Consider the following 27,334-nt stretch of genomic DNA (forward strand, 5'->3'; position numbering starts at 1 on the left):
CTAATGATTAATGGTGCTCTGTCGGCCACACTATACATGCAAATAAACAAAATAAAACTGATAGAAAAATCAAGTTCAGCAGTTGCAGTAAAGTTTTAAAACATCATGCAAATATTCTGAATATCTGTATATTAATTTCTGTAGTCATTCAATGGTTTTCCAGCACTGCATCAGAATTTGATCAATACATTTTCTTCACATGTCTGCAGTTACATCTTGTAAAATTCTTGAAATCACTGTTTCCATTTTGTATCTGTTTTAAGCCTTTCATAATTTGAATGTGTGTTTTGTTAATTGTATTTGAAACTAAACTCTCTCTGTTCTGTTTTCTTGTCATTGCAGATCTTGTCATCAACATACATCATTTCCCAGAATGCCACAGGTGTGAGCCTTCAAAGTGACCCCGCTGCCCAACCCCTCAGCCACCCCTTGGCCAACTGTCACATCTTCCCAGAAGGTACCATGGCAACAGCATCCATTCAAAGACTGAGCTGTCCCCAGCTGCTGCTCTGAGGACACCAAAGGATTCTGGGTATTTTTAAAAGGACTTGGTTTTCCTTCTCCAGGATCCTTGACACAGTGGATGTAATGTAATCTGAGAAAACTGGACAAAAAAGACGAGGTTTTACAATTTTTTTTTTTTTTTACAAGATTTTGCAGGATGGCGGCTCACAGGAGGTGACATGTAGCCGCGACGACCTGCAGAAACCTCCCAGAAACTTTTCCTCTGAACGCGGCCATTTTTAACAAGCTGAGATCTGCTGGATGTTATATGACCACACGCACAGACACACACACATTAAACAGAAACACTCTGGAGCTGAGCGAGGAGTTATAAAGTGCTACCAGGTTATTATCGGCCCCGGCGCTTCCTATTTTCGTCTTTAATCTTTGTATTCTGAGTAATCATCTTTTTAATTAATGGCGACGGCGGCGTGAAATCTTCCCTCGCCACCCCCCCAACCCCTCCTCCTCTTCTCCCCCCTCTACTCTCCTTCCCGCCGCCGCCAGAGACACCTGAAACCAATTAGCAACAGCAGATCTAGATGGGGATTAGACACAGGAAGAGCAGCAGAGATTAGATACAAACACAGAGGGGAGAAGAAGAAGAAGAAAAACAAAAGGCGAGGAGGGAGGCGGGGTTAAAATAAAATCCAGTCAATCATTCTGGGTAATCGATAGCAGGGAGGAGCAGAAGGCGGGGCGGTGGGGAGGATATGGCGAGATCAGGGCAGCAGCAGGCAGCGAAGATAACAACTGGTTGTGAGTCAGCAGGTAACTGCAAGAGCCCCGAGTCTTGACTGACAGGCACTCCAGCCGCCCAGGACTCATTGTCATTCCCTGCGCTGCAGGAAGGAGGGAAGCACCGAGAAAGACTACTGGCCGGTCGCCACAATCACGGCCAATTAAGAGAATTTGATTATATGCCTTAATCTTGGCAGTCAGGTGGAAAAGCAGACAGGAAGAGAAAGAGGAGGCCGAGCAGGTGCCACCGATACACACCATTATCTCTGTCCGTCTGTAATTGAGTTTGTTTCTGCCCCCGGTGTGTGCTTTCTCCATCTCGTCCACAAACGAGGTCCGTCTTTTTGGATTGGGGAAGCCCTTCTTCTGCCTGAAATGTTCATTTTTCTTGTTTAGCGACAACAAACACTTTAATTTGTGTTTTCCCTTGCCCCTGTCGAGGCCAAACAGAGATTTACTCAGTCTGGAGGACATTTTTCCCCTTCTCTTTCCACTACTTCTCCTGCAAGATTTGTCTTTTTCTTTCAGTATGGACATATCGGATCTAGAAGTTTCCTCACTGCCTCAACAGTCTCCACATTAAGCTTGAGATAAAAGTGAGAAAAGGGACTGATAGACAAAAAGAGAGACAGCAAGGGACCAAATCTGGAGAGGACAGAGCAGAGACTTCATTTCCTCAGTCTTGCCACCGGTCCCCAAAGCTTCACTTCTTCCTCTTTGTAAAATTCGTCTTTGTCCCCGGAGTTTTTTCCCAGCTCTCCTCCTTGTGGATCGTATACTCTGCACCACCGTCCGTCCGTCTGTCTGTCCGTCTATCCTGGACCCCGCCGAGATTAAACTGGCTTCCATCATCCGAGGGAATCTTTTGATATCGGCTCCTGGTGTCGTCATCTTCATTCTGTGAGTACTTCAGTCTCTTTCTCTTGTCTGTCTCAGTAAGCCTCTGGGTCTCCTCTGTCTCTCCTCCTCTCTTTTCTCTCCCAGAAGTCTCCTCCTTTCTGTCTGTCCTCTTTTATTCCTCCTGCACAGTCTGTGGAAGATTGATGGACAGAAATAACAAACACTTAGAATACAATACAGACGCCCCGCGGTACATGATATTCAGGTTTTGTTGAGATTGACTCATATCTGAAGTCACAGATTGTCTTCTTTGGGGCACAATTGATGAGTTTCCACCTGTTTTTTTTCCATGAATACAGTACAGAGTTTGGTATGTGGTTTTGAAGTTCATTTCTGCAGTTATTCTGACTGATGGCTTGTTTGTATTTGCTTAAGTTCCATTATTTTGCCTGTAAAAGCTGCAAAAAGTGGCACTGCTTGGCGGACAAACTGATTTCTTAAACAGCAGTGTTAAAACACACATGCATGCACACACACTCATGCTCATCTGTCTTGGTGCTGAGTCCAAATTATTGCAAGTTCAGCTCTATTAATTTTCTATGTTAATTGCCACTAAAAGCATTGTGGGACAGCTGGTGATGATGGACTGATCAAAGGCCACTTTCTGTGCAAGATCATAAATGTAGCAGCTGCATGTTGCAAGTAGTGGTGGGTCTGGAAGTCAAGTCGGGTCCTGCTGTGGATATCTGAATAAGATTGTGTGTTTAGAGCAGAAGAGTGTATCTATTTTAATAAGACAAGTGCGTAGGAGAGGAACTGGGAGGAGGAGCTGATCAAAAGTTGCAAGTAAAGTCCTGCACACTGTGTAGCAGGGTTGGGTCAGTGGACCGTCCATCGCTGATGGATGACAGTCATAGATCACTGAGTTCTTTACCATCGTAACATTGCAGTTTATAAGCTTTCTGTATCTGAGGAAGTGTGTCTCCTCGGAGTTGCCGTAAGGCAGGAGTTACTGGTGAAGCTGAAGTGAAGTTGACACGTGGGAGAAAAAAAATAAAAACAAGCTGTTGCTCCTGGTCATTTTATTATTTTCTTTCTAGATCGGCCCAGTCAGGTGAACCCAAGACACTCGCTCACATTCATGGCAGGAGATGTTAATGTGTTTTAAATGACAACGTCCATCGTGTGTTCCACTGTGGACATATGTCAAATCACCCAATCCTACTGTCTTAATTAGCAGTAATACATTTATTTGCAGTATTTCTATGCTAGACCTTCATCAAGCAAATGGTTTGTGACAAGAAGGCATCTTGAAGAGGGAGTGGCAACCAATCACATTCCAAAAACTGGGAAGGATTCATGCAATAGGAAGACATGAATACCAAACATTAACTTACTAAATAACAGACTACAAAATGATACATGGAGGTAGGAAAGTAAAATCTATTGTAACAAGATCAAAATCAAGATCAAAGTCTACTAGATGAAGATCAAAATGATCTACCCATTGTGGAAAACATTTATGATTGATGGAAATGCGATTGGTTGCAGATTTACAGCCACTCCCTATTTAAGATGGCTTGTCGTGGTCACAAACTATTTACTTGATGAGGATCTAGGGTAAACTGGAAGTTAGACCATGTGCAGAAGTTAACTTTCAACCTGGTGTATCTCTACATAAAGGGAGGATATCGCCACTCTATAGGTGCTGCTTTCCACCTTCCCATGGAGATTCGGGGAAATTATGAATTAAAACAATGAAGCTTGCAGTTTGATTTTCACCTGAATCTTTGATAACACTTGCACCTGAGTCTGACTGAAAGTAACACAGATAAAGACTTTCTGGAACAACCATTATGGCAAAGTTAGCAAGAGACATAGCCACAGAAAAGTAATTTATGATGAGCACAACAGTTTGAAACATGAATTATTGTTTCATGCACAAAGTAATTTAGATTGGGAAATGTTGCAGGTTGCTCATGTACACAATGTTTGCTGATAAATGGAGCGTGACTTTCTCTGTAGCACCTTTCACACATGCAGTCTGTCCCTGTAATGTTTATGAAGATTTCCTGCTTGGGATCATGTGCGAATGGAAGAAGAGATCGATATTCAGGGAAATCTAAACCGCTCCAAGTAACACAGAAAACGCCTGAACAGCTGTGTTGTGGATGAAAGCAGAAACACTGCAGGGACAATCAAGAGTAAAACAAGTGGATTATAAAATCAGTCTCACAAACTTCTTGGACATGTAAAGCAGGTCTTCATCTGTTGCACTGTTTGTCCCTTGCCCCATTTCTTTCAGCAAGACAGAAATGTTCCTGAATGGAGCTTCTTGTTTGAAATAGTAAAAGTCACTTGTCTGAATGGTTGTCCCAGTAACTTACTGGGAACTATGTGTGGAATTGCCTCCTGACTGCAGTCCCACACCTGTGGGTGGGACCATTTCAACACAACAGCCTATCTGATGTCTGTTTGATTCGTCTGTTTCTGATGTGGGGCCAATTAAGGTTGGAAACATTCCACTTTTCTTAACGAGGGAGGATGACAGTGTTATGAGTCCTCTGGGAGATTCGGTTTCTCAGTCATGCTATCAGTTCTTTGATTGATTTTTTTTCCTCCTGCTGGGAGCTCTCAGTTTGAGTTTGTTTTTATGAAAATCAACCTGCAGAGACTTGAAAACTTACTGGAAAGAGAAAATCCATCACAGTGAACAGTACTACCTTCATGATGTTTTATTTAGAGCTCCTCATGACCAGAATATTTTTTTGGCAGTTCACTCTCAGGTCCTGGATGACAGAGAGTCCTTGAAACCACAAACAAGTCATGATTTTACAACAGGTAGTCAATGTTATGAAGTCACTTCTCGTTCAGCCTCTGTTCTTACATCTGTCTTCCTGGAAAAATCGAAGGGTTTTCTTGAGGTTAACTTTTCATTTTCTCAGACAAATCAGCTCCACAACAGCAGCTGCTGTTAGAAATTTAATCTTTGCTCAAAGATCCCATGAAAAGTTCACAGGTGTCATCTAAACTCGGTTTCATGCATGGACATAAAATCCACTAAAGCACTTTTATAGAAACCTTGGACTCACCTCTTCTATCAAACCATGACATTTAGACTGTAAAGGTCTGTGGACTTATGGGAAATGATGTCCATTACAGGCTGCTAAAAACTGAAATATTAGACAGTTTAATGTGTATCCTGACAATGAACCGAAGTCTATTAGATTCCACTCAATCACAGGAAAGGATGCCTCTGGGTCAGTCACATATAACAAAAGGTTGTCTGCATACAGTGACACACAATGTTCTGACTCACATCCCCCGTAAAAGTGGAGATGTTTTCAATGCAATGGATAGTGCTACTATTTTGACATGCAAATAATCAGGTGACCTTCATGCAGTTTGTTTAGGTTTAGTCACCAAAACTACCTGGCTAGGGTTATCAAAAGTTCAGAACAATGGGCACTTCTGTGTTGTCTAAAAATATTATCCAAAATCCAAAATCCAAAAACGTCCCCAACAGTCTGAGAAATGAAGTGAAACCAAAATGACAGTTGAGTCTGATCATCTCGCTTCATAAGTACAGCAATAATTCTACTTGGTGACTGAGCACCGCTCACACTGACATCACAGGAGTGTTTTTCTCTTCACCTGCTCCCTTCATCCATTTGCAGAGTTTTGAATTCATGATACATTGCTCTGTTTTTACCTGATGTGTCCTGCTGTGGACAGTTATAGAAAATCCTGCCTCTGACTCACCTGCTTTCTGGTGACTCATCCACACATCGACATTTAAACAGCTGAAACTCTACAGGAATGTACTTGTTCATCATGGTAATCGTCATCTAATTGGTCCAGCCGCAGGGAACGTACAGCCTGTTCTTACAAAACTGTTTCAGGTGATCATCTTTGAGTTTTAGAAACTAATAAAAATCAATAATTTGTCACAGTGAGTGGTGAACCTGATTTGTCTTTTCTTAGTGCCTGAAAAATTCATTTTAATTGAAATTTTTAACATTTACTTTCACTAAATGAATTTATTTTAAATACAGTGCTTTGATTGCTTTGACTCTAAAATTCAAAGTTTTGATTTTATCTAAAGAAGAAAAATAAATAATCTCAACAAGAGACATCTATAAAATGTCAGAAAATAGTGAAAATGTCCGTTCCAGTGTTTCAAATTCCAAAATGATGTCTTTAATTGTCTCAGATATTCAGTTTAATATGATAATAAATGTAGAAAAGCAGGAAATCTCCATATTTGAGAGACTGGAAACAGCATTTTCAGACATTTTGACTTGCAGGTGCCAGATTTACTGGCCTGGCGGGGCATTTCACTTGCCCTGGGCAAGTGGGCAATCCTTATTGTTGAGTTTTGGATTAGCTGAATAAAAGTCAAATTCCACACTAAGCTGATAAAAGAAAATACATAGAAGGAGCAGCAGCTCAAGGTCGTTGCTATGTGTGGGATTTAACTGACAGGAGGAGCAGCTGTTTCACTGCAAAACAGGAGGTCACTGTGGCTGTAATTATTACTGAGGTGGAGGTGAAAAATGACCCACATACGAGCTCCGGACGGGATTAAAATCACTGACCAGAGAGCAGGTGAGAAATAAATTAGAATCAGCCCACCTCCACTACAGACATAAATCCAGTCTGTATGGGGCTTAAGGTGTTTCATGCCCTCCATACAGTATTTGATCTCACCTTTGTCGGTCTTCTTTATCCCCATCTCTACCTGCTTTACTCAGCAGCTTCTCCTCCTCCATCATCCCAATCCTCTCCCTCCTCCTCCTCCTCCTCCTCTTCAGCACGCGTCAGAGTGCGTCATGGTGGGCGTTCGGTCAACTCCCTGCACTCAATCTTTCTTTTTCTTTTTAATGTTTGATAATAGTAGAAGCCTCGGAAGTAATGTTCCTGCGTAGGAGGAGAGAATCAATAAGGCTTTATTCAGCTGGTGGATCCCGCTGTGTGTGTGTGTGTGTGTGTGTTTGTGTGTGTGTGCATGTATATGAGCAAATATTCCTGTGTGTGTTTGAGGCTCAGTGACGGACTGCGAGTGTGTGTCCGTGTGATTTGAATTTTGATTTGAAATAATCGGGCCGAGCTGCGTGTTGAGATGAGCTCCTGCAGGACTTGATTGGTTGATTAGGAGCGATTGTGTGTTTGTGAACGCAGCCTGTTTATGACACCACAGAGCTTCTGATGAAATATATCAGCTTTAATGGATTCTAATGGACAAGCAGGCTTTTGTTGCTTTATGAAAATAATCTAAACACTGTATTTTGTTTTGAAGGATGTGATTTTCAGCAAATACAAGATAAAAAGGAGGAAAAAACAACACTTCAGGTGATCTGGGGAAAGTCTTAACAAGCCAAGAACAACATTTATGCATAAATATTTGGTGCACACACTCAGTAGTGAGATCTGCATATACACCAGTTTTATTTTGCACACATTTGCACAAACATTAAATATGAATTAGTGTGTTTTTCCAGAAGCTAATTATGTGAATATAGTCAAGAAAATGTAACATAATTGCCAGGTACATCTGGACGTTTCGTCACTGCTTCCCACCTGAGATGCATTTGTGTCTTTTAATGAATTTTCTCCTCTGATCCACATTTACTCTCATCAGTCACCATGCTAATAGAGAAGAGATGCCACAAAACATCTCCCCTCATCTGGAGTCAAACTGGGGACCTTCGATCCAACCCAGCACCTCCGTTCTTTTTGGTTTTTGTCTCTGTGGACACTCTACAGACCGAAGAAGTCTCGGCCCAGATATCTGCTGGCTACACTGGAAGCCCCAAAACATTGGCTGTTGCCCCCAGAGGCTAAATCATCATCAGATCATAGCTTATGGGTTCCGAGATGAGATCAACCAGCCATATGTCCATTGGACTGAAAGCCCATTTGCCCAACAGCTCTTTATCCCAAAAACAAGAGCCCACTGCTCCCATTGCTCATTGTTCTGTAAATACACACTTTCCCTGGAGTGTTTGTCCTCTAATGTCTTGGTGTATTTTGATGTGCAAATGTCAGCTGAGTGATCATAGCAACAATACTCTGGTTTTTAAGGCTTTGATGGGCAAATGGTTGCAGTTTGGTTAAGTTTAAGCACCAAGTAGTTCATGTTTTGGGTTAAAATAAGTATTTTATTAACTTTGTCGGTCAAAAAGGTTGCAGTTTAGTTAGGGATTTCTGAATAATGGGCCGCTGGAACAAAAGCATGCAAGCAACTTAACTGCTGCTTGCAGCTGCCACCAGACCTTTAACGCTTGTGTGGGTGGGATGGACACTGCTGATTGGCTGGAACAAACAAAAGACCGTTTCCCCAACAGAAAACAGAAACGGCAACATGAACATAAAATCAGACTGAATAATAAAGTGAAAACAAAATGACTAAAGCACCACTTATATCAATATCACAGGAGCTGCTCTCTCACATCTTGTACTTCATCAGCAGACATTTTGAATTCATGATACATTGTTCTGTGTTTTAAGAAACACCTGAGGTGTCCTGCTGTGGACAGATATAGAAAAACCTGCATCTGACTCACCTGTTTTTTGGTGATTCATCCACACGTCGAATTTCAAACAGCAGAAACTCTGCAGGAATATATTTAAACCAAATCTGGGTGAAATGGGGACATTCCTATAAAGCTTATAGACTGTATCCTTCAGCTATTAAACACGCTATCATGGAACGACTTTGACTCGGAACGTTTCCGCCTTTAAACTCGGCCACATCCATCCCGAGTCTATTAGACGCTGCAATCAGCCGCGGCTCCTAAAGAGCTTCTGTCTGGGGACACTATTACCTGCAGTAAGTAACGGAGGAGGAAGATAACGATTATGGAGCCTCCGTCATTTTTCCTCCACTCCTCTTTCCTGCACAAACCACAGGTGGAGAGAGCTCAGTGGATGGACGGTTTGGGGAGGTGGGGGTCAAAGCTCCTCCGTCACTGTCTGGGCTGCACGTTGCATCGTGCCGATAATTGAGGGAGCTGTATTGATATCCTGCCTGGCTGCGATGAAAGAAAATCACCCCTATTTATTGTTAATGGCTCTGAGTGGAGACGGACGCATCGACGGTGCACAGAAAGCAGAGTAGCTGCAGGGCAGCGGGGGGAGCTCACCTCGAAATTAGCCTGCAAAAGAAATCACGCAGAAAAGAATTATGGGTTGTAAAGCAGGATTTAGTTGCTTTTGTTAAGAGAAAAGGTGGATAAAAGTCAAGCAGAAAGCGCTCTCCTTACACAAGTGCCTTTATTTTTCTCATTATTTTCATCTGCAGAGCCGAGCTGGTGTAATAATAAACAAGATAAACAAGACAAGGAGAATCAAAGTGCTACTTAGAGGCTATTGTCCTGCAGAAAGCTCTCATTACAACAACACTGCTGCCTGCTTTTCTCCTTTATCATTCAGAGGAGGAACAGAGCTGCTGCCTGATCAGAATAAGAGCTGCATATACAAACTCAGTATCGTCTGTAGGACTGAATACCACAAGTGTCAAATACTGAAGCCTGCAATCAGATGTTTGCTCAGATTTATAGTCATCTTTACCAAACTAAACTGAGACACTTAAGACTTGATTTCAACATTATAGAGGTGCAACAATTATTAATCACCAACAATTAAGAAAAAAATGTCCAAATTCTGTGATTCCAGCTTCTATAATGTCCACATGTTGTCTGGTTTCTGATTGTAGTTCTGTTGGATGGCTCAGATTTGGTCGTCTTCAATATTATTTATTAACATCTCTGACTGTTTTGAACCTGAAAAACTTGTTTGCCAGAGAGCAACTGGCAACCTAAAGCTGTTCCCAGTCTCAGCAGCATGACTACATATTTAACAGCTTTAAATATATTACTAATGTAGTGGCTTTATTGTTTTATTTTTCAAACCTTGAATATAAAAATGTAGCTAAAGTAAATATTTTCTCTATTTTATATGATAAAGAAGAATATCTCATAAAAAGTAGAAATGAACAGGTCTTGCAGCAGCTCACTTTAGGAAACACAGCCATAAATGCATTGAATGCAAAAGAATGAGAATCTATGGTTGTGAGACTGTCCTCTCAACAGAAATCAGCATCAGCTGTTGCCTGAACAAATAAATGTGACCTGGTGGCTGTTTGAACCATGACTCCTGTCTGTCAGCAACAAAGATGGACGTAGATTAATGCTGTTATACAGAAAAAAAACATCCTGCGGAGGATGTCAGAGCAGGTGGAGACATTTCAGAGACAGCTGGCTGTTTCCTGTAACATACCGACAGTCGCTGTTGGTTTATTTTAAACTTGAGCACCAACTGTCTATAAACTAAACCATGTCATTTTTGTGCCCAAATCTAACCAGATCTTGGAGGTTTCAAATTTCTACCTCAGAAATTATTAAGGCAGTGACTAAAAAACATGACATTAATGGTTAAAATCTGTCTGGAAACCTTTAAATGCTCACCATTTATTTATCCCTTCATTTCCTGTTGTCTCTCTACGGTCAGCTGAATAAAATGACCAAAAAAGACACAGTGTTTAGTCCAACACTGGGTTTCAGCAGCGATGCTTAAGTCGACACTAGAAGCTTTATGACTACAAGTTAGTTTGTGACTGAGAGTCATAACTAAGGCAAGCAGCCAATCAGCAAAGACTGAGTTCCATCGTCATGGTTACCATGCATATAAGTTTTGATCTGACACTGGCATTGTAGAAAATTGCAGTAAGGTAGAATGTTATTGAAATCTTTCAATCGTCATTTTTACAGTGTAGCTGTGTTGTTTCTTTAGAGAAGTGTCTTAAGCTCACTCAAAAAAAGTTTGACTTTTTCTCATCTGGAGCAAAGCATTTATTAATATTCTTGATGAAATTCACATTATTACACAGTTGTTTGAGTCACAGCAGCAGATCAGCTTCAAAAGTTCATTTTTCCACTTTGTCACAGCAGCTCCTGCAGGACGAGCCGTCTGGTGGAGCAGAGTAACCTTCAGAGCTGACATGTCGAACCAAACCTCCATCGTCTGCCTGGTGCCTGTGGATCGCTGTGACGCTGGTTGTTACTGTAATGACGTTAAAATGACATTTGATTTTGTGCTGCTGGGTTGATGTTTTCCAAAGGTCAGCTCCAGAGCTCGGACTGACGAAAAAAAGAGATCAGATTTGATGCGGACGCTGATCTATCTTTGGCTGTGACGGCGTGACGTCTCGGTCGCGTCGGTAATAAGACGGGATCTGAATTATTCATACAGGTTTGTGTGAATGTGGCGGCGCTGCCATGCCTGTTGACTCCTGTTAGAGGCAGATGTGTGTTGACTGATGGGTTCAGTGCAGGATGATGCTGTGAATCGCTCAGTGCTCGGTGATGAATCGTGGCATTTTACAGGTCCAACGTTTGCATAAAGATTTTTTTATTGCTCTCTAAATTAGTGTCATTATGTGTTCTGATTTTTATTCATCTCATTCCAGAGAAAAACAGCCTTTACAAGGTTATTGGATTTAATTCTCACTGAAGCCAACCTGGCATTTATACAGTAACATTTTTACTTATTCATATTCACTGTGAATTGTATTTAATGAAACAGCTTGTGTCCAATTCTGGTTCTGATTAAAGGTGAAATCTGTAAAGGTTATTTTTTCCATCTGTATTGTATGGTTGTGACCATTCACTTCAGCTCATTCAGTATGTAGAAAACACCAGTATCCACTGGTAGCCTCGGACAGTCCCTGGGAGTCAGTCAAGTAGTTGTTCCCAGTAGTTATTTGCAGCCTCCAGTCTCTAAGAACGCAGAATCTGTAGGCAAGAGACAAGATCTTGGTATCTGTAGCTCTCTGGTTTCCATTTGTAGTCTGAGTAGCACTGACCAATCGTGTTTGAGCAGGGTTTGGTTAGTCTCGCATTGCCAGATGTCTCTCCACAGCGCTCAGAGCTGGAGAAAGGTCTGACTCCACGCATACACATCCTGCTATAGGGGAAAAAATGCCCTGCCTTGTTTGCATTTCCTCAAACCAATCACAAACTTATTGGGCGGAGCTTAGCCCAGGGTGCAGCAACGGTTCTGCTGCAAAATAGTGTTGAGGAGGAACTTGTTTTAGTGGAACATTTGCACATCGTGAGGTGACTTCCGGCACTCAAGTGACTACATCACTGGTAATAGCTGTTAGCTGGTTTATATTCATACCGTTAGCGTCCCAGGTGCTAATTTACCGTTTTCAGTGTGAAGGTTGTAGTTCAGAGATTTGTTGTTTCCTGGGGACTTTGAAAATGTAGACACAGGTGCCATGAGGCCGTTTGGAGCACACCTGTGGAAATCTGCTTGGAATCACATTTCAAACCACCTTCAAAAGTGGCCTAGATCCAATTTACAAAAATCACATTTCATGTAGACAGACAAAGGGGGTTTCCCATTTGTCTGTCTCTATGTGTCAGCCCTGTGATGAACTGGCAACAATGATTTAAAAAAACAAAACAGGTCCCAAGGCCCAGTACTCATTAGGTGTCCCCAGTAAACACCAGTAGTCCAAACTCGTAGTCTCAAGCCATCTCCAGCAGGCTCCAGTAGTTATTATTTGTGCCCTTGCTGCAAGTAATTCTCAATAGCCACCTGTAGTCCTCAGTAAAAAATAAAGTGCCATTTGTCCTCTTCTGTAGCCACCATAAGTACCAATTTATCATTAGGTGGTCTCCATACCCACCAGTCACCAGTCATCCACAGTAGCCATCACTGGTCCTTATCAGCCATCTGCAGTTCCCGGTAATCATTAGTTGTGGTCTGTGGCTGCCAGTGGACAGCAGTAGTGTCCTGCAGATCACAGTTATATGAATTAGTGATTATGTGGCAATCATTTTGCCTTAAAATAGTCTCACTTCATTCCACATTGTGTCTCATCACCAGAAGTCATTTTGCATTTCTGTCTGTCAGCCATATTGCTGCCAAAGCTTTAGCTTCTAGGCTTAAAATAAGAATGAAATATAAAAAAGAACTACACAAAAAGAACAAATGAAAATGAGTTAAAGCAAGAATCTTTTCTCCCACAGGAACCGTCCACTGCTGCATCATTTTCCCTAAAAGGTTACTGCTGATGCAAAGAAGCAGCATATGATTGAATTTGTACGCGATACGGTTGGTGGATGCAAAATGGATGTACAGCCTTTTTGAACTGAGCAGCATATAATAAATGTTAAAATTTATTCCATAAATTGTTCACCTCAGCAGCAGCGGCGTTAACAAACAGCCCCGCTGGCTGGTGGAGGGCGTTTGGTTCCATGATAGATTTGTTTTCAGTCGTCTCCTCTGTATGAAGTCATATCCATTTCTACAGAAACCCCATCAGTGTGCCATGATAGAGGCATCTATCAAACTGTATGTGTGTCTGCCCGCCAACATTAGTGCATGAACATTATGTACCTGTGGATGTATAAATCTGTCTGCGTGCATTGCAGCAGCGTTGCACTGCTCACATCACTAAATATGGACGCCCTGACCTTTCCATGAAACGCACTGAATCCTCCTGGAGGCTCTGATCTCTTATCGATTCTGCCTCTTAAGTGCTCTTCAGGTATGATGGGAGATGGAGATGAAGAGGCTTCAGAATATGGAATGTAAAATAAAGCAGATGCAGCTCAATATATGGAAAGTCGTCCAGATTACAGTTTTGATCAGGTAGAAAACATCAGCACCCGAACACTCTCGACCCGAGTGTGAACCACTGCAGCGTTTAATGACCCCGCGCCCTGACTCACACGTTAAAAAGGCTGAAAAATGAAGCGTTAGCAGCTGCACCAAGTCTTCTAGTCTTTAATGCTGAAAGGAACAGAGGATTTTCTGTTCGTAGCAGCAAGACAAACAACTTTAACAAAGTAAAACTCAGACAGAGGCTGAAGTTTTGTATTGGAGCGCCGCTCTGTGTTTTCTATCTGGTTCATAATGTTTCTGAATCTGCAATTACTGTTGAATAATTTCAAAGTGAGTGGACGTCCTGGGGTGTTCAAAGGATAAAGACAGAAGCCCAGAAAAGAGAAGGTAAAGACTGAAACGACCAGTCAATTAACACCGTATGCTGAATCCTTTTGGGTGTTTTTTAAAACTATTTGGATTTTAAAAAAAAATCATTTATTCAGGTCAGACTGTGTAACTCTGAACTTGTGACAAGCTTTTGTCCTAATTTAGGAGATTTTACTGACTATGAGGACTTCTTCATGCCGGAAAGTCCAAAATGGTGCAGATGTTTTTGAACACATTTGATCCACTTAGTTTTGTTTTACAGTTAGTTGGCGGTTTGTCAGTTCAGTTCTCCTCCTGTCTTTCTTGTCCCCTCAGAAAATAAGATTATTTTTTTTTCCGACTGACTCTTATTATTTGTCAAATGTTAGTTAACCATTTGGTCTCATCCACGTGTGCTTGGTGCAATGTTTTCCCTTCTCCTGGGCCTGACGATGTCCTGACAGAACTGGCTGTAATTAGTCTGAAAGTGTGAAAACCATCCCCAAAAAAAGTTTTCACATTGGAACCGACCCAAACCACTGTTCAGTTTGATCCCAACTCAGAACGCCACTGTTGATCGAACCAAAGTTAGGTTGTTAGGTGTGTGTGTGTGATATGAGCACACAGAACCGTCTCTGTGTGTGGAAAACTGTCCTCGTGAGGCAGAATTTCTGCTATTTGCACTAATGTGGTTGCACAAGAATAATAGAAAGAAAGAATGGTATTTAGACATGATATTTCGGGTGAAGTATTATACTTTTATTTTTGAGAGGTGTATATCTAAAATTAGAAAACTGAACCTTTAGCAGTTTCAGAGGAAAAAAAAGTTTAAGGTTAATTTTGTCGTACTTCCCAAACTTGAGACCTCAAAAATAGGGAGACTATAGCAAGAGCTTCTCATACTGGGGAATTTTAAAGAATGAAAATAACAAACTAATAACTGCATTTTTTTTTCAAACAGATGCCTGCAGATGATGTAAAAATTATTCACTGTTAGCTATCAAATTTTAACTCTAAGACAGAGAGTAATTTACAAATACAGGGTGTGTTAGTTAGGTTGCCCTTTGAAAAAAATTTGTCCCTTTCCTTTAAAGTTTGCCATAAGAAAAGGGATTTTTTTTTCAAGATGTATGAAATTAGCTTGAGTATCTCCTCTTTGTATTACTTCTTTCGGATACTTGTGGATACAGCAGACACAAGCTGCTCTCTTCTGCATCACATGCAGTTGTATCGTTGTCCAGGTGGAAACAGAACATGCTGCACAGCACCAAAACCAGGTTGTGATGATGGAAAGGAAAATTGTGCAAAATTGGTCATAAATAGGGAGAAATACAGGATAACTGTGACCCTGAGAGGAAAACAGGAGAGGGTGATGAAAAGTAGGAGTCTTCTGGGAAAACTGGGAGGATTTGCAAGTTTGACTTTTGTTTCTTTCAAGCGGTTTTTGGCTCTGTTTATTTATTTTCTGTCAGCAGAGACTTGAAAATTGTTTGAGGTTTGACAAATATCACAGTGAAATTTGTACTTGTGAGTCAGGGCCACTCTGAAAGTTCTTACTGATGGTGACACTAAGTGCTGGCTGCTTGAAAACCCAAGCAGTGTGTAATAGTACAGTTTTTGCCAGCCTGAAACTTATTCATACCAGAAGGTACAGCATCTTCAGGTGGAAATGAAACAGAAATAAACTGTCAGATGAAGGACAGTCAATGTAAACACACAGGGAAATCTGGAAATAGTTACATGATTTATAGTGAAAGGCTTCTATGTGAAAAACAGGCGGTATGGTCCTTTAACAGCTGAGGAAACTTGCACAGTTCCTCCAACTTTTCAGATAATTGTGTGAGAACAATCGATACTAACTAGCAGTGAAGAACGAGCTGTGATTACACAGATGCCGCAGAGTCTCCGCAGACGTTCAGGCTGCAGATCAAACCCGGGGTACAGTTATGTTACCCACGGCAACGATAAAAAATCAATTAGCGGGAATCTGCAGCCTGCAGTTTTGTTTGTTTTTTTTACCAAAACAGAAGCGTCATATGACACAGGTCACTAATCACTGGCACAGCGTTTGGGCTTTAAATCATAGAAGACTGTGATTACTGTCTCCCAGGGGATTGTGGGTATTTTTCTGGGGCACAATGTGCTAATGAACAGTACCCTTTAAAAGGAGCTGTTTTAACAGCTTAGCACTGGCACACACACTCTCAGATGCACACACACACGCACGCACTATATGGACAAATATCTTTTAAAATTCTTATTGTCTCATAAGTACATAATCATTTAGTTTATAATATATTAAAATAATGACAGAATCCTTCCAGATAAGACGCAAAAACACAAAGTAACATCTTTAAACTCATTATTTTGTCTAAGAAATGCTTAAAACATCCACCATTCAATTTCCAGTATGACTTTACAATTATGAAGCTGGAAGCAATAACAATAAAATAATTGTAGCTGTGATATCATACATCCATATTTTGGCAAATAATTTCACAACAACTCAACATTCAGATCTTTTTACAGGCGGATTATTGTCATTAAGCTACTTTAAGTCTTTCATTTTGTCTTAATTTGATGTTTCTCAAAAACATTCATCATATTTTCTTATATCTTCCTTTATAATGAGGCCAGTATGAAGCTGTGTTCACATTAAGACCTCCACGGATTTAGGACTGCATGTCCATAAGACGGATTTTGAATAGATGGTCAGAATCACCTGTTTTTTTGTCCATATTCTTCATAAAACTCCAAGAACAGTGGATCCTACATTTCCCATAATGCAACTCAATAGTGTCTTTCATTAGACCTCCTGCCTGGTAAATGCTGATGTCTCTCAAACTCCCTGAAGTGTCCATGTCCAAGCTGATGACATCACAAAAAAACTCTACATATACAGAAGACATCATCCATGTTTCCACCGCAGGAACTTTCTTCAAGGACCAGGAACCTTTGAAAGAACGTGATGCATTTCCTTTGCTGGGTCTAAATTAGTGTCCAAGGAGTCAGAGACCATTATACCCCCAGAAAATCCCTGCTCAGGGGTCATACTTTCCAATATCAGATTTCTTGGGGGTGGGGCTTGCAGTGCTGAACATTTCTGATTGGTTGAGTACCCACAGCATTTTATATCAACTATGATGTTTTGTTTTGTTTCATCCACAGCTGCAAACCAGTTTGGTTTTTGTTCATCATGCCTCAACACATCAACATAAGACGCATTTTCACTTAAAGTACCTGCAACTTTCACTTCCAGGATTTATTTTTTTCAGGACCTTAAAAGTTCCTTCAAACTGTTGTTGTCTGTGTTTCCACCACAGCATGAAGACCTGCAACATGTAGACTAATAAGACCACTGATGACTGTTTTTACATGTTTTGATGTCATTTAAACCAACAGAATTGTGGCTGAAATAAAATGCTGTGAGAATGTGACCAATCAGAAAGATACAGCGCTGCAAGACCCATGTCCAAAGTTCCTGCATTTTAAGCCCATTGTGCACATTGTGCATCAGTGTGTGACGCTGAGGGGCGGGAACAAAACATCGGTATCTGAAGAGCTGGGATTAGAACAGGTTGGTATTTTTGGAGAGAACAACCCCCCGAGCAGGGACTTCTTTGGAGTTCCTCTTAAGGTTTCTAGTCCCTGGAGAAAGTTCCTGCTTTGGAAACGAGGCTACTGAGTTACAGAAGAAAGTGTAGAACAAATAGAATAGAACTAAAGTTCAGATTTTTACATTTCTGTTGGACTTATTTGCCTGATCTTCCCAGGTCTTTAGGCCACGGTGGAAATGCAAAAAGAACAGGCTGAAGGAACCTTTTAGTTCTTTAAGAATTGGTTCCTGAGATTAAATGTTATGGATGCTTATAATAGAAATGTGGCAGCTGATTTTTTATTGGCTGAGGAGGACAAACCATGAGGAACACACAGATATACATGCATGTCTCAGCTCACTCTCACTCACAGGTAACTGCTTAGTCAACGTTGTTCAGTGAAGCCTTGCAGCACTGCTGTCTGCTTTACTGCAGCACATGAAGCAGCTCTGCAACACACACACACACACACACACACACACACACCCACACACACACACACACACACAGACCAATAACTCATTCTTAGACTGTACGAGAACAATAACAAAATTTTGCCGTCTGAATAGGTAATGACTCAAAGACTTGCTGTTTTTATGTTTTATGTAACTGGGAATGGATAATTGTACACACACACACACACACACACACACACACACACACACACACACACTCACTCACACACATGCACACACACACACACACACACACACACACACACACACACACACACACACACACACAGACCCTCCTGTTGTCTCCCAGCTGTGCTGCAGGCAGAGGATGAATGTGTGGTGGAGGTTTGGGGTCAGAGCAGCAGTTCCACCCTGCTGGAGTTTGTCATGTTGTCTGATGTGCATGACCATGTGTGTGTGTGTGTCTTTTGTCAGGATGAATTTGCGTTTCTGCCAGTTTTGTGGAGAAGCAGAGCACCTGCAGCAGCCACCTGCAGCTTCCATGCAGCACACCTGACTAACACTCATCCTCTGGTTGATTAGAGGACATCAAGGCTGAGACTGAGAGTCAAACTCAAGAGTTAACACTCCTGAAAACCAAACGCTGGCCTTCACACACCACACGAGAGCGAGCTCAGAGTTCAGTTCACACAGATTACCATGTCCTGTAGTCCAGTACAAGTCTGTCTACTTGTTGTTGGGACATGAGAGTAACTGGTCTTTTACGACAGTCATTTCCAAACACTGGGTCGGGACCCACATGTGGGTCACACAAGGTTTTATTTGGGTCCCCTAATAAAAAAAAAATCGAATATATACTGTATATCTGCAGTAAACCATTTATAAAACATTTAAAATGTGTAATGATGAGAGGAAAAACTAAGATTTTTTTTCCTTTGGAATCTGTACTGTTTTGTTCATAAAGTTCCTTAAAACATACTGCATGAGTGTCATTAACTCTCGCAGGACTCCTCAGTGCTCACATTCATGTTCATGAGCTGCAAACAGGATACGCAGATATGCTGTGCCATCAGACCTGCTTCTTAATGTCTTTAAAAAAAGAAAGGAAAACACTGGAAATTTGAAAAATAAAATCTAAATATTTCCAAAAGTTTATGCTGTATATGTTTGGCTGAGGAGGAAACAGAAAGAGGAAGAGGAAAAGAGGAAGAGAAAAAGAAAATGTGACATTTTTTATATTTTTTGGGGGGGGTTGTGCCTTTTTAATTTTAATAGGACAGCTGAAGATATGACAGGAAAGGGGGACAGAGTGGGGGAATGACATGCAAAGGGCCGTAGGCGGGAGTCAAACCGACAGCCGCTGCGGAGGCCGACCGGGCCACCCCAGAACTCAAAAATCACTTATTTCTGGGTACCCGGATAGCTCTTTGGTACAACGTGCATCCCGTGTACCGAGGCTGTCAGTCCTCTGCAGCGGCCATGGGTTCAATTCCAGCATGTTGTCACCCCTCTCTCTCTTTCTCTCCCGCTCCTGTTATATCCTCAGCTGTCCAATCAATAAAGCCACAAAAACTCCCCCCTCAAAGTTCTCACTTATAAACTCGGGGTAACTTCATGAAGAAGCAGCTGTCTGATGTCACACAACAATGGCAGCACCTATGGAGGCCTAAAATAAAACATACTGTGTCTGTAGGTAAATTTGATATGTTGCCAATGTCATTTTTCCTCTGTGTTCTTTAAGCGAGGAGGCTGAGAGTTCAGTGGGCTGTAAACGAACCAAAGAAACTCATCAGTCCGGTCACAGACAGACAAGTTTTTTCTTTACTTTTAGCTTTGTTCACCTGAGACGCTCTGAGAATTTGGCAGTGCAGGAAGGAGTACTGAAAATCTGTACTCAAGTACGAGTACTGTTACATCACTAAAATAATACTCAAGTAAAAGTACCAGTGTTAGAAATAAGGAAAAGGGAAAGTAGTAACAATCAATTAACCATTAATTGATTGATCATTAATTAATGATTAATTCATGACATCCTTACTCCAGATGTTTTTTTTGTTTTTTTTTAATTTTTCATAATTTTTAGTAATTTGAGTATTTATAATAAGTTACTTTCGCCCCTGGAATTTGGAAAATCCAACTTTGATTTTAACACAGCAATAAACTGTCACTTGCAAATCAAAACTTGCAGCTAAAAGGGGCTAAAAAACTCTGCAGAGTTTGCAGCGTTTCTTGTTTTGCTGTGTGTATTTTCATGTTGGTTCTTTTATTCATGGATGCATTCTGTCCTTGCTGAACACTGTACAGTACATGACAGTTGCACCATCGGCCCCCGAGGGCCCCCAGGGGACCCTCACAGGACGGCTGAGGTTCAGTGCTGCATACAGTAGGTCACAGAGACTGAAAGACAGAGAAAAAAAATGTTTCAGCGTGACGCAGTTATGTGCAGAGAAAAGACGACACAGAGCTACGCTGCGTTGTGTTCTGCAGCGTTTGATGAGGTAATAAATGTAATGAAATATCTTTCTGAATAAGTCAAAAATGTAATAAACCCTGTTAAGTTAATGAATTGCTGCTTAATGTAATAACATCATTAGGACAGGAAAATCATGTGCCAATTTATTTCAGCACATTAACGACTTTTATTACATTTTCTGCCTATTAAAAGAGATGTTTTAATACATTTTGACTGATTATGGCTGTTATTACATTATCAGCTGCTGCAGGAGAAAAAAGAGCAGAGACATAAACAGTTTTCAGAGTTATACACACCTCTGTCCGTGTTTCACACTCACCCACACACACACACACACACACACACACACTGAGAGCAGCAGGAGGCTGACGAGTGCTGTTCCTCACCAGGAGACATCATTATGGATCTCCATCTCTTTTTAATTTGTCATTTGCATCACGGGGGACTTGTCCCGTGGCGGCTCGACGGAAGCGAGCGGGCGGACGGCTTCAGAGGACGCTCGCTTTGTTTCCGCTCGACGTGTGCGGGGGAGTAGAAGTGAGATGTCCAGATTAAAGAACGTTCTGCTGTTTTACATCCTGTGTTTTAGATTTGGCTGAGTTGACCTTCACGCCTGATGGTTTTTACAGCAGCTGTTTTTAACATTTTTCAGTGATATCACAGTCCCTCCTCTCTGTTCACTCTGGTCATTCAGACATCATGCAGAACACTGTTTCCAAACCTTTTTTCCTGGGGACCAACTTTTTAAAAATCAAACCAAAAGGATGTCATGTTGATTCACATTTGTTACTCAATAACTATAGATCACAGCAGCTTTAACAGTGAAAACAGATTAAGTACAACACCGGCTGCATCACAAAGCTTTGCATTATTTGTGCCAGTGGGAACAACTAGAAGGAATTGTTAAGCTGTCTTCATAGATTTAGTATTTCAAAACACTCTTTGACAAATCCATGGCTTCTGGCCAAATGTCTTTGTAAAAACATTATTGTTAAAAGCATTGTTCAGAACTGTTCAGACATCATGTGAGGTTTATGAATTCCACATAAGCTGCCACAGACACCCCACAGGCTGGGTCCCTGCTTCAGCGGCCCAGGTTTGATTCCAGCATGCTGCCTTGTGCTGCTTGTTGTACCCTCTGTCTGTCACAGTCTTCAGCTGCTTCTATCAGTAAAGGCAAAAGGCTGCTGTCTTTCATATGAAGAGTGTGGTAGTTCTGATTTGAATTTGACCGTGTAGAGGAAGTGGGGTGTGGAGGAACAGTGATGCTACGTGTTACCTGCTCTCCCAGGTGACATGACGTCTCTGTGGGTCGGAGACTTGTGACTAACCACAAACACAGTGCGACACCACTTCTTTCACTGTCTGTTTTGAGCAACTAAAGAGGAGAGGGAGGAGGGAGCGCTTGTTTTGTGTGAACAAGGCAGCAAGCGTCCAGTGAGAACGGTGCAGGCAGAGGCAGGGAGGCAGATCCAACAGATGAAAGTTACAGCAGCCGTTCCTTGATGCCAAAAATGAAACGTGCATCGTAATGAGATGCATTGATTTTTTTTCCTGTTTCCCGTTCAGCTTCTTAACGATACAGGCTGCCTAAATCGATGTGCTCATATCTTACACATTAAAGCCTGATGCATCGGATGCATGAGTGAATTCTTATACCCCTACACACCATGATCTTTTCCTAAACCCAACCATGTAGTTTTGTCGCCTAAACTAAACCAAACTGCAACCGTTTCACAATTTTTATCACAATGAAAATCACCACAACAGAGGTCACATGGGAAGATTAAAATGTGGCGCACTATTTCTACACCATCCTATCAGATCATGTCACAAGACGCATTAGTGTGAATTCAAGTTTATAAGTTGTTGTTGTTGCAGATATTGTAACTGCAGATGTAAGGATAAATTGAGTAATCTCAGAACAGGAGATTAATCACCAGCTGTTTTGATATTTTGCTGGTTCTTATCATCTATATGACACAAAACTAATTTTTTTTATGTGTTTTTTGGACTGTTGGTTGAATAGAATGAGCAAATTAGATGATTTTTTGGTGTGTACATTTCTTGATATTTGATTAAATGCTTTATTGATTAATCAGTACTCATCAGAATGATAAGTAATAAAGTTTGACTGGCATCATGCACCAAAAGTAAGTGTTTCCCAAAAAATGTAAAACAGACGCCACACATTTTTCACACCAGCTGTCCTCATTATGTTTGATATAAACACAAACAGCTGTAATGTCAGAAAGTCTATTTTAAAGTGTCCACGTCCCAGAAAAGTCCAGTTTTATCCAGACGTGGTTCTTTGATCGACACATTCAGGCTGCTCTGACTTCTACTCATCTTTCAGTATTTTATTAAAATAATCTTTGGTGTGAAGTCTGTCTTTGGGATACAGTGTAGGAGGGAACGTTCTGAAGAACATGTGTAATGTTCCATAAAAGTCCTCTAAACGTGACGGATCTCTCAAACGGCTACAGATCATTGCAGAGGTTCCTAAAATGTCCTCTTTTGTTAATGAGGTGATTTTTTTTATTTTATGGTCATATTGCAACATTACTTAGAGAACATTTAAGATTTTAATAGAACATTCCCAAATGGTTCTCTATTAGTCCCATTACAACATTCTACTAGAATATAGGACAGAACATGTGCTGTCAACAGCAGCATTTCAGAACATGTCTTAAAAAGGTTCTGGGAACCTAAATAGGACCAAGAAAGAACATTTTTGTTTGATCCTTTAAAGGTTCCTGTAATGTCACTGATGGTCCTGCAAACGTTATGGGAACATTGTGTAGAGATCTAGAGGGAAATGGCCTCCTAAACAATTCTACAACTTCCTGCATGGTCCATGAAATACCTAGAACGATCTGTAAAAGGCTTCACCCAGAACCCCCTATCAGAGGTTCTACAGAGAACCCTTCTGTGTTGTAATAGCTCGACCCAGAACACTTTCTAGGGGGTTCTATTCAGAACCTTTTAACCATCTTATGGTGCTAACATGAGACCACCATTCCAAGGGTTTTATCTAGAACCTACCAAGGGCATTCTACCAAGAACCTTTTTATATTTTGGTACAAAGAACCCATGACAAACCCTGGACAAAGGGTTCTTCAAGAATTTCAACAATTCTCAAAGAATTTTTTTTTTCAGAAGTAGATGAAATTAGTTCTTAATGGAGCTCGATGAACCCGTATTTCACAAAACTGTTCGTCAGATGCAAATGGTTCTGGGTAGAACCTCAGCTCTTCAGGAAGAACCCTTTTGAAACCCTGATATCTAAGAACTGAAGAATTAAAGAACTCCACATTGTGACCGTCTGTCCGCTCTGTGAACATACAGTTTCTCTGCTGTTGTGATGTCACTCTGTTTCTTGTTTGTTTGCCAAACTCCCAGCATGCCTCAGTGAACTGTTGGCCAGCAGCTTCAGTCAATTATCGCTCTCTGGTAATTTCACCTGAAGTGGTGAAAAGGTTTTGTGGTTGAGAGGCTGCAGGTGCTCTGATTAAACTTCATTTAATGCAACATTTTGAAATCACCTCTTGAAAACACTTGATTACCTTTACGTAATGTTTTTAATTTACCAAATTAAATTGTTTTTTTGGTTTTGGAAAGTCCAAAAAATTGGTCACATTTCACAACTTTCAAACTGAGGTGAACTTTGAAATTTATTAGCTTTAATAAAGGCCAATTACTCAGATAAATGTGGATAAATTTGTATTTAAACCAACTAAAAACAGCATTAACATTCGATCGCTGGTGAATTATTTGTCGCTGCCTGTCAGCGAAGGTTGACATGAGAATTGATGCCCAAACGCGGCGTCAGAAAGGTTGTGTTTACTCTGTATTCACAGTGTTGAAGACATTTTCCACCCTGAAACAGGTTCTTTGATGTCGAACCGACAAGAGTATCTAAATCATAAATGAGCCGTGATTTGGCTGGATGTATCAGAAGCTTCACTCAGTGTCTTTCTTATTATATTTCAAACTGATAAAAGTCTTTAGATATGATTTCCAGTCAAAGAAAGCTCTTCAGCTCAACATTAATTCAGGACTGGTGGTCTGAACACAACAGCATAATGGTGTGTAATTAGTCCAATCAGGTACATTGTTGCTAGGCTGCCAGAGAGGCCCGTGGTGTGTATGTGCGGTGTGTTCACGCTGTTGTTAATGAGTGTAGCTGCTGTTGGCCCTCAGCTAGTGCTAAATTGCAAATCAGGCGCTTTGAGTCACAGCTCTGCTCTAAGTTAATAGAGTGTATTCAGGGACAGGTTGTTGTTGTTTGTGTTCAGCCCCCTTGGTGTTATTGACATGAAAATAAGCAAGCAGCAGACGACAGTTTGGGTGCATCTGCGAATCCGAGCAAGCAGCGATTCAATTAAAGGTGAAGCCTCTCCGCTTCAGTTTAAACAACTTTTTTTCCAGATGGATTTGAAGATGGAAATGGGCTGTTTTGAAGGAAATTAAATCATTATCTTGGCAGTGTTTTGATCAATTTGAAAATTCCTTCACCACCCATGTCGTCAAAGTGGGTCGAGCAAAGTCACACCACCTCAACAAACTCAAACCCAGTTTTTACCTGATTCAAAACCCCTCATTCATGGCTGTTCATCATCATCATAACATGATAAGAGCTGCATGTCAGATTCATCACAAACTGAACACCTTTGGGCTTTTTGGCTCTTTAGACCATATCAGCAATTTTAGATGACCACCAAAGGGAAAACTTTGAGTTATATCCATGCATCTCTTTCCTAAATCACAAACAAAACTTCAGTGAATCTAAACGTTTTATTTAGATTAGATTGTCCGTGATCTGACCTACTAAACACAGCAGCATCTGTCTCCTCTGTTCACTGCAGCTCTGAATTGATATTTCAAGTATCATTACTGATATAAAAGTAACAGCGACAGTAAAACTGTGTTTCACACTATGATGGTTACATGTAGTCCGTGGACCTGCTGAACCGTGGGGGTCGATCCTTACAGGACACGGGACAACTGTGATCCATTGCACCCCTCGTTGCTAAGCAACCACCTGTCCTTGGCCTTTCCTTGAATTTTCTGTTAAGTAAACTCAGATCTGTACCTTTATATTTTGGTTACCTAGAAGTAGCTAACTTCTCAGTTAGCAGATGTCAGTTAGCTTCTTAAACATCTGCATAAAAACAGACAGGCGGAGGAAACCTGCTCTGAGAGAGTGAGGCTGTTTCCAAATACTGGACACTGAGAAACACAGGTCTGTGTGGGTCCTCGAGGCCCTCAGAAATGGAAAAATTAACAGGACAGCCTGCAAATTAATGTTAGCTTAACACAAAACTTTGCTCTCATCACCACAGAAAGCAGGTCACTTAATTCATCCGACTGAACGATGACAAGAAACTTCTTCTTTCTTCCAGCTCAACACATTCAGAGCAAAAAACATGATGCAATTTAACAAAACTTTACGTGTGCAAATAAATCAATTTACTGACTTTATCATTCATGTCACCCACAGGTCCTCCACAGCGTGTCCTCTGGTCATGTATGGAGCCTGATTAAATGCATATATTACTTTACACTCCTCTAGCGTTGGTGTACTACTGAAATTGATTAAACTGATGTCTTACCTCATTTTCAACAGTCACACACATTTACGTCCAGATTTATTTGACTCCTCTGAGTAAAGACACTGTCCGTGTCACAGCGACCTTCTGCAGGTGAAATGAAGGTTAACTGAATTATCTGCTGTGTGCTGCCTGAGCACATATCGACACGCCCTTATTCACATTCACTGCCTCCGTCTCACCTTCCCTGAGACTGCAGTGTCATTACGTCGCAGGACGAGCTGCACAAAGGTCTGCGCTCCATCAAACTCTTCCCACGTTACGGCGATGACACAAAGGGACCCTTTACTATCACAAGAGGGTCGGCCCGCTGATTTCAATGACAAGGCTAATGTCGGCTAATCAGAAAGGCTAAAAGTTCAGCCTGGGCTACGGTTAGGGCTGTGACACCGGGCTGCCGTAATGGCCAATTAGAGCTGACATAGTGTGGAGGAGTCAGACATGTGGAGGAGATTAGAGTCACGACGGCGGGCGGGTCGCCGCTCCGCTGGGAGAGGAGGAAGTGGGCGTATCGCCGAGCAGAGGAAGACATGCTTTGATCCGTCCAGTGCTCGCCCTCGACATTTATTCTTCCTGTCAGGACGGAGAGACGTCTGGACTGAATTTTATGAGTTGTTCTCCGAAGTGACGTATCTGCAGTTTGAGAAGTGATGATGAAAGTGTGATACAGAGGGTGTATTGCTCTAAAGCCCTTTATTAAGAAGGTGACTCCATGGGCAAAGGCCTAGATGTCCTGTTATGACATCATCCCTTCTTCTTGTCTCTTTCTCCTTGAATTATCTAATTGAGGTGAAAATATCTCATCTTACAAAGACCCAAGAAACTTTATTTTTTTTCAAATATCATGTAGGATGTCAGAAATGAGAACACAGGGCAAAAATTATATCATGTTTTTTAAAACTGGGGTTGAGGGTTCGATTGACCTCCTGTCCACATGTCAAAGTGTCTATGGACAAGAACCTCATACTCACTGGTGATGCGCACAGCAGTGCAATCCTAATTGTCAGTCCCAAGGCCTCACGAATGGCGAGCGTTGTGTCTGGATTGACACCTTGTGAAAAAAAGCTGATGCTGAATCAAACATATGGATCATAAAATCAGATTCCCATGCTGTGTTTGGTGAGGCCCAGTTTGCCAGTGAGACACAGATGATCAATTGTGGCGACC

At 41.3% G+C, this 27,334-nt stretch overlaps 1 protein-coding gene across 1 annotated transcript in view; it reads left to right on the forward strand.

Annotated features, from left to right (window-relative positions):
• LOC146313581 (glutamate receptor ionotropic, kainate 5-like) overlaps window positions 1–27,334 on the forward strand; it is a 235,029-nt gene that overhangs the window by 23,047 nt on the left and 184,648 nt on the right. Inside the window, exon 2 of the mRNA XM_084738849.1 lies at window positions 343–2,145. The gene's annotated coding sequence lies outside the window, so the exon portion shown is untranslated. The remainder of the gene's footprint in view (window positions 1–342; window positions 2,146–27,334) is intronic.

Source organism: Lutjanus erythropterus, chromosome 16 (assembly GCF_056507025.1).
Source record: "Lutjanus erythropterus isolate fLutEry1 chromosome 16, fLutEry1.hap2, whole genome shotgun sequence".
NCBI classification, from domain to species: Eukaryota; Metazoa; Chordata; class Actinopteri; order Lutjaniformes; family Lutjanidae; genus Lutjanus; species Lutjanus erythropterus.